Consider the following 8,492-nt stretch of genomic DNA (forward strand, 5'->3'; position numbering starts at 1 on the left):
TCCCTCATTTTTTGTTTTTCAAAAGCTGATTTAGGACCAGACGTATACATATCTACTAAACCAGTGTGAGCCGTCTCACAGAGTGTTGCAATTTACCATCCCAAAATGTTCCTGGATGTAAATAGCATATGGAGTGGCGGCCGAAGGGCTACCTTAAACAAAATGAAACCAAGCTTTAGAAATGAGAAAGGTCGAATGAGTTGCGTATGGGCGGCGACGGGTAAGAGTTGTATGGGATCCCCGGGTAGGGCGTACTGTGCTGTACCCGAGCTTAGCTGACCAAAGGGGGGGTCCTCAGACAGGGCGGGTCCTCAATGCTGTTCCTCCACTGCCTGAGCGACCTGGAACGAACGGGCATGAATGTAATCATTGTTGAATTGCAGCCTCTATTCCCGGAATAGAGGGGCACCTAAAAAAAGGGGGAGCCAAGATGCTCCTAGTGGGGTGAAGGGTGAAGCCTTAAGTTGGGCTCCAGACATTGCAGCTGAGTCAAGTTCTCAGAAATATCGGCGGACAAACTAACGTGCATGTGAGGTGGTCACAAATCTCCATATCAAACACTTAACATACAAACAAACGTCTAAACATGCATGCAGGTTCCATCAGTAGACACCGTTTATCTCTCAAGCGGTTCCTCTTTTTACATCATCTGGACACCTCACTTCTCATCAGTCTCTGCGAACAGGGTCGCAAAGGGGTTGCCGTGTCGGGGGTCAGACATCAAGTCATCCTCTTCTCCCGGATCCCATACCCTTGTATGGATCAGGCATGCAATTTTGGCATTGTGTGACCGGGGGTCACTCTCATCATTTCGGACAAGTCTCCATGAATTGTCCCTGTGCCAAATCGTGTGGTCTAAATGTGAAGGAACGTTGTCGGGGTCATCAGTTTTGGGTGGTGGGTTTCGGTGTGCGTCTGGATTTCTAATGTAAGTGATCTCTAAATCACTGTAGTCGGTGTTGTAAGTGTTGTGTGTGGTGTCCGTGGAATCTGGGCAGTAGAGGGGAGTGCTGCGGCTGTCGTCCAAATCACAGGCGCTGTCTCTGCTGTGGCAGCTTGTGGGCGTTCCAGGGCATGTCCTAAAGTCGGTGGGCGGAGTCGAGGTCGAGTCCGATGAGGAACTGGTCTGTGAGGGGGAGGGTGGAAATGTGTCTCTTGTGGGCGGGGCGAGGTGTTCTGCTGCGTCTAGCAGGACATGGTGCGAGTGGTTTGACTGTGTTCCATAAGCCTTTAGCTGGTTAATATGGAACCACGCAGTCTTACCGTTGGGGTACTTTATCCGATATACTGACGGGCTGATTTTGTCCGAAATTGAGTACGGGCCGGAAAATTTTGGTGCCAAAAACGTGCTGGGGTTATACACAGACAACATTACTTGTTGCCCAACCTGAAATTCTGTGGTGTGGACATTTTTGTTGAAACAGGCCTTGCTCTGTTTCCGCCTTTTTCCCAATTTTACTGCGGCTGCTAGCTGAGCAGACCTTACAGTCGCAACTAATTGTTTTACTGCTTTCTCGTGTGTGAGGGCCGTCACTTCTGGGCTGGTCATGTCGAGTCCTAAAAGGAATTCTGATCCTTTCATAGGGCGTCCGGTCATGAGTGTGTGTGGGGTGAAACCTGTTGATGCTGAAACTGTTTCTTATAAACATAAGTGCGAATGGGAGCACTGAATCCCAAGTTGAATTGTTCTCCTGTACCATCATTCTAAGGGTCGATTTTAGAGTCCGATTCATGCGTTCCACTATCCCACTTGACTGGGGGTGATACGCAATGTGAAAATTTTGTTTAGTGCCGAATATGGTCAGGACATTCTTCATGACCCGTCCTGTAAAATGAGATCCCTGATCTGATTCTATACTTCTGGGGAGTCCCCATCTAGTAAAGATGTGGTGGGTCAGGATCTTTGTGGCTGTCTTTGCTGTGTTCGTACGAGATGGGAATGCCTCTACCCATTTTGTGAACGTGTCTATGACCACCAGAACATATTTATAGCCATTCCTGCAAGGGGGCAATGGACCTATAAAATCGATCTGGAGGTTTGTCCAGGGGTGAGTGTGGCTGAGTTGTGCCTTCCTTGAATACCTCTACGGGTTATTCTGTGCACAAATTAAGCAGTTCTCTATGTAGTGGGTAACATCTTCTCTTAAGTTGGACCACCAACAGAGTTGTCTAAGGTGTGCTGTGGTAGGGTCGATCCCTTGGTGTCAATGACCATCATGGAATAAGGCAATCATTTGATTCCTGTCTTTCTCAGGAACCACATACAACTGGTCTTTGATAATCACACCCTCATGTGTGGTCAAAGCGTGTTTGAATTTGTCGTACTGGGCCACAAAGTTTCCTTTTAAAATCTCCCGGAGATTTTCGTCCTGCTTCTGTGCCTGTACTAAATCCTCGATGTCTGTCTGTGAGACCTGAACTGAACTCACAGGGGCGCTAGCTGGTGCGCTAGCTGGGGGTGTCCAAAAGTGACCTCGCCTGGAACCTGCTTTAGCCAGTGCGTCGGCTTTTACATTTCCGGGGGGATGATCGATGGTGGCTTCTAACCTTAATGATGCCATACGTCCTATCCTTTGCCTTCTCTAGGATATGGCAGAGTAATGGGGCTGATGGAAGGGGCTTCCCGTCCGCGGAGACAAAACCTCTTGTCCTCCACAGGGGTAGAAAATCTGTGAGGCTGTTACATACATATAGACTGTCCAAATATATGTCTGCTGGGCTAGGGAACGAATCTGGGTGGTCCACTATGTATGCTATGGCCGCGAGCTCTGCTGCCTGCGCGCCTAAGTGACCGGGTAACTTTAGTGCTATCTCCTCTAGTGCGCGTCCCTGCGCATCTTCCACATAAATACCGCATCCTGTAATGTGTTCGCCATCTAAAACTGTGGATGAACCGTCCACATAGATCTTCAAGGGGGCACACGTGTCTGTGTGCTGGGGGCTCTGACTTAAATTTCCTATCTTCCTGGGGGGCATCTTAGCAATGAAGGGTCCTGTATTGTGTAGGGGTGCTACTATTTCGCATTCATGGGGTTGTCCTGGATACTGTAGGTTGTCCGCTAAAAATGTGTGTGTCGTGGTCCGTTTAACTGTTATGTCCCGTCCTTGTAACAGAAGTGTCCACCTAGCTTCTCTTATCTGGCTTACTGAACCGTCCTTCAGTCGTCCGTCTAAAAGTAACTGTGTGGGGGTGTGTTCAGTCAAAATGGTGATGGGGTTGATTCCGGTAATGTAGGAAAAATTTGTACTGCCCAGAATACCGCGAGCAGGTGCCTTTCACAGGCTGAGAAACCTTGCTCCACGGGGTCTAACAGTCGTGAGGCATAAGCCACTGGTCGTAGCTGCTCATGCCGTTCCTGAAGGAGCACGGCCGAGAGGGTCAGATCAGTGCTAGCTACCTCTATTGCATAGGGGGAGAGTTGGTCTGGAACTTGTAGCGCGGGTGCTGCGCTAAGGGCTTTCTTTAACTCTTCCACAGCCTCTGTATGCTGCGGAAGCCATTCCCAAGGGGCTCCTTTCTTAAGGAGGTCTGATAGTGGGGCTGCCTTGGTTGCAAAACCATCTATATGGTGCCGACAATACCCAACCAGTCCTAAAAATGACCAGAGGGCTGAAACATTTTGGGGAAGGGGCAATTTGACGATTGAGTCAATTCTTTTGAACTCGATCTCGCGTTTGCCGTGTGTGATGATTGTACCCAAATACATCACTTGATTCTCCAATATTTGGGCCTTTCTGGGGTTAACTTTACATCCAATGTCTTGCAATAGTTCCAGGAGTTCGGACGGAAGCGTGATGTGCTCTGCCTTGGTGTCTGTCTGCAGTAATAGGTCGTCCACATACTGTACCAGACATTCGGGTCGGGAAAATTTTGCTAGTCCATTTGCCAACTGTCGGTGGAAAATGGAGGGGGAATTGTGGAATCCTTGTGGGAGGCATGTCCACGTATACTGCTGTCCTTTGAATGTGAAGGCAAATTTGTACTGGTACGCCTTTGCCAATGGGATTGACCAAAAGCCGTTGCTAATGTCCAATACCGTGAAATATTTGGAGTGGAGTCCCTGCTTGAGCATGGTCTCGGGACTTGTTGCTACCGTGGGGGCTACTGCTGGTGTAACTTTGTTGAGTTCCCGATAATCAATGGTCAGACGCCATGATCCGTCGGGCTTCCTCACTGGCCAAATAGGGGCATTATTAGTCGAGGCTGCTGTCCTAAGTACACCCTGCTCTAATAAGCTCTCTATAACCTTTCCAATTTCTCCCTCTGCTTCTAGGGGAAATCTGTACTGTCTCTGTGGTCTCGGGTCAGGTCCAGTAACTTGAACTTGTCCAGTCATTCTGCCGCAGTCATGCCGGTGACTGGAAAATGCTGTCCTGTGTCTGTTCAAAACTGCCCTAACCTGTTGTCCATGCTAAGTGTGGTCGGGTCAAAACAATAGTCGCCTACTGCGCTAATCCTATGTGCGTACTCTCCTACTGTGAGCGTTGCGGGTGCTATGTCAGATTTCGCCATTCGCCAGACGCACTGATTTACTGGATCGAACGACAGGCTGTGGGCATTCATAAAGTCAATACCCAGTATGTGTTCTGCTGTGCGAGGCAGATTAACTAAAACAACGGGGTGTCTGGTGGAGATATTCCCTAGTTGGATTGATACAGGGGCTGTAATGTGTCCCTGCTGTGAGTGACCTGTAAAGCCGCTGATTGTAATTGTGGATGTAGTGGGCCACGTGTCTGCCTGTGGTGTAGTGGAGGAATTAATGGTAGTGCGGGACCCTCCTGTGTCCCAAAGTAATTCTCTGGGCTTTCCCCGAATTTTCGCCGTGACCACCGGTCTTCCGGATTGGCCCCAGAGGGTGTCATAGACCCAAGTGGGGGAGCCCGAACACCGTCAGTCCGTTCCGTCCACATTTGTCTGTCCTGACTGCATCCCTATACTATGGATAGGCTTTGCTTTGTTCTTGGTCAGAGTGCCTGTCTGCTGACCTCTCTGAGATTTCTGTGGGCCGTTGCATTCCCTAGCAAAATGCCCTAACTGTCCGCAGTTCTAACATTCTTGTGACTTCTGTGGGGGGCTGTTCTTTCCTTCATTTACCCATGCGGGGTTTTGGTGCGCTCTCACTGCCTGAATATCTGCTGCAGCCTGAGCTTCTTCGGGGTTCTGTATTTTTTATCTTGCATTGGATAGATTGCTCCCAAGCGTGGGACAATCTTTTCAATACCCATTTTTAATTATAGGCCTCTTCTGAGGGGTCATAATTGCTGCAGACATTCTGTCCTGCACTGTGGAGTGGGAGATTATTGTGCGGGTCCATTTAACCATATTAGCTCGGGTTAAATGTGCGCGGTCTAAATCACCAAAAACGCCAGTGAAATGAATCCACAGCCTTCCTGCGAATGCTGTGTGGTGCTCTGTCCTTTTCTGCCTACACTTATTTAGGCCTTTGACTGGGTCTCCTCTGTTGTACCCTATCACGTCTAAAATAGCTGTATGCATCTCTTCGAGGGTGCCTCCACCAACGTTCTGTGGGTCGGGGAGGGCTGCTACAACTGATGAGTTTAAAGTCAAAACTGTGAGGTTCACCTGCTCTCGCTCATCCAGGCCGTACATGGTCGCCTGCTGTTTCACTCGTGCGAAAAATTGGTGGGAGTCTGCAGTGGGGAGGAACGGGGTGATTTTCTCACATGCGTCCCTTAGTTGTGTTACGGTTACGGGGGTGGTGTATGTGACCTCGGGTGCGCCTTCTGCGGTTGCTGTTCTTTGGGTGGCGACTGGGTTCATTGGTGCGGGTGCTATCTGATCTCTGGGGGGTTGGGGCGCTTTCCTTTTCTGTTGCGCTGTTGGCGCACATGTTCCCTGAACATAGCGCTGCGCGGTTTCATTTAATTCCTGCCAATCTGGGGCATTTTCTTCATCTAATTGTGTTCCAAATATCTCTTGGAACCCATTCTGCACAGAAAGCAGAGATTGCAGCTGCGCAATCTGCTTCCTACATTTCGCATGGTCTATGGTGCTTTGCCTTTGCTCAGTGGTGGCAGCATGGAGTGCCCTTAAAGCTGTCTTTAGGTCAGAGCATTGCCTTTGCAGTGCCTCTACCTGCTTCTCTGAATCTTCTCTTATCAGAACTGCGCGCTGCACATCCTGATAGGCTTTCTCATACTGGGCTTGGGAGCTGCTCAGATGAGCTAGACAAGACTGATGTGCCCTCTTGGCATCATCCACCACTCTATCCTTATCTGCAAACTTCCTTCTTAATTCTATGTTATCCTTTTTGACATCGCAAATGTCGACTTTGCTCATTCTATTCCTCTTTTCTAATTCTTTGCGGAGCATCCGAACGACCTCCTCTGTGCCTCGCAATTGTGCCAAGCAGGACACAATTGCCATCGGCTTGCGTGCTTTTCCTAAATTCTTTTTATGAATTTGAGATAGGTTCTCCCACCAAGTATGTCCTATACTCCCGGGACCTGTCTCCTCATTCACACAAAATTCACTCCAAAGGGGCCATCCTTTCCCTTTGAGGTACTCCCTGAGTTCCAGCTCCCACACGGGACACTGACCTACTCTGCTGCTGCTGGTTGCTGCGACCACGAACTGCTCTGGGTTCTTGAGGCGTTCCATTGCCTGCATGGCCATTTCTTTTTCTCCTATGCTCTCTTAAATTTGGAACAAGGGATAATAAGGCAATGCTTATAAAATACGGGTACGGCTTTCGCTATGTTCCGACTTATAAAACTCCCGACAGTTTGTCGCAACAAAAATCTCTTGGTTTTACCTTACAACCCTGTTAGTTACGCATGCAAAAACACACTTCCAAATTATGAATATTGATTTGAACTCCTTGAACACTTGTGGTTTTTCCTTTTCCCAATTGGATTTCAGATTCAAATTTCTGGGTTCTCTCGGAGTGGGGGGGCCACTTCTAATCGAGTCCCGTCGGATGTCGCCACTAAATGTTGCTCGTTCTGGGTGAGTGTGCTTAACACTCGATTTGGCTCTGTTTCATTACTGAGCTCTGGAGTCGCCAGGTATCGTTAAGATACCGCCACAAGTTTCAAGGTCAAGTTCAAAGCAATAAAACCATACACCAATTAGTAAGTTCAAACAAATGAGTTTATTATAATACAATTATAAACTACTCATGCACACGCTAAGATTATTAAACTATTCCTACCACTAAATAAACCAATACTTCTTAAAAGGAACTGCCGGATCAGGGACAAGGCCTCTTGCTCTGCACTGGGTCCGCAGACTTCAGGTTGGTACGGGTTAAAAAGGGGTCAGGAGTGTCTATCTCTGGTAGCGATCGTTGTGAGACACTTACTTGCTGGTGGCTGCTGTCCGAACCTCTCCTCTCTCTCGGTCAAGGTCTTCTTCGGTAAAAGCTGGTGGAGAGGGCTGGACAAGAGAGGAGGGTTGGTCAAGAAGAACAAACTAAGTTTGGGACCTGTCTTTTATAGGTCCCAGGGCTTCGCGCCCTTTTGGGCGAACCCTCTATCTGCTGGGGATCGATTGGGTCTCTTCCCAATCGATTTGTTTGAATCCCCCCAATACTGAGGCGGGCCTTCAGGTGCTTTGTCTTCGAACCCCGCTGCTGCCAGGGTTCTGGTATTCCATACAATGTTGAAATCACTTCCCTATTTGTGTCCATTGTCCCTGGGATCGTTCCATTACTATGTTAACTGTCCCGGAGATTGCCTCATTAGTATGCGGAATGTTCGTTTTGGTGCTGTCTGCTCTCTAAGCAGACAGAATACACAGTGGCTTGTTGCAGCCTGCTTGTGCTGCGAACTCTGTCCATTTTACCCTGCAAGCTTTGTGTCCCTCCATTTTGTATTGAGGGAATGGCCAACTTCGGTGGCTACAGCCCTTGCTGCCCCCTGAAAATTTGCTTTCATTGAATCCCTACAGTTTAGACGGATAACATTCGGCCCATCCTAAATAGCACCCTACCTCTGACACCCAGAGCTTGAGCTGCACCAGTCAGTGGTACGTTCCGCACACATGGTTGCCCAGGGCTTTCACACACTGACAACACGTATTTCTCACATCCAAGCTGTGGTGACATGCATCACTGTAGATTCACAAGGGGTTAATGTAGATAGCTAGGGCTGAATAAACACTAGAGGGAGCACCAGAGACAACATGACACACATACATTCAACCAATAGGTCAGTAAAATAGGACACGACCAATGGGCAGTCAAGACACTACCATAAAGGGGCTACCCATATAAAAGGGCAGGGCACACATGCTCATTCTCTTTCTATTGGCGACACTAAGAGACACAGGGGCAGGTCAGAAGCATCACACCACACGTGGATTAGAGCAGACTGGTTAGTTAGATTGAGTTACTACAGCAAGATTAGCAGGAGAGTCGAACTCAAGTAGGAGAATTGTTAACTGTTCAATAAATGTGTTAAAGCTATCTCCAAGTCTGAACCTTCCTTTGTCAGAGTATACATCAAGGAAGCAGCTTGTGCTGCATGAA

This window comes from Scyliorhinus canicula, chromosome 2 (assembly GCF_902713615.1).
Source record: "Scyliorhinus canicula chromosome 2, sScyCan1.1, whole genome shotgun sequence".
Classification (NCBI taxonomy): Eukaryota; Metazoa; Chordata; class Chondrichthyes; order Carcharhiniformes; family Scyliorhinidae; genus Scyliorhinus; species Scyliorhinus canicula.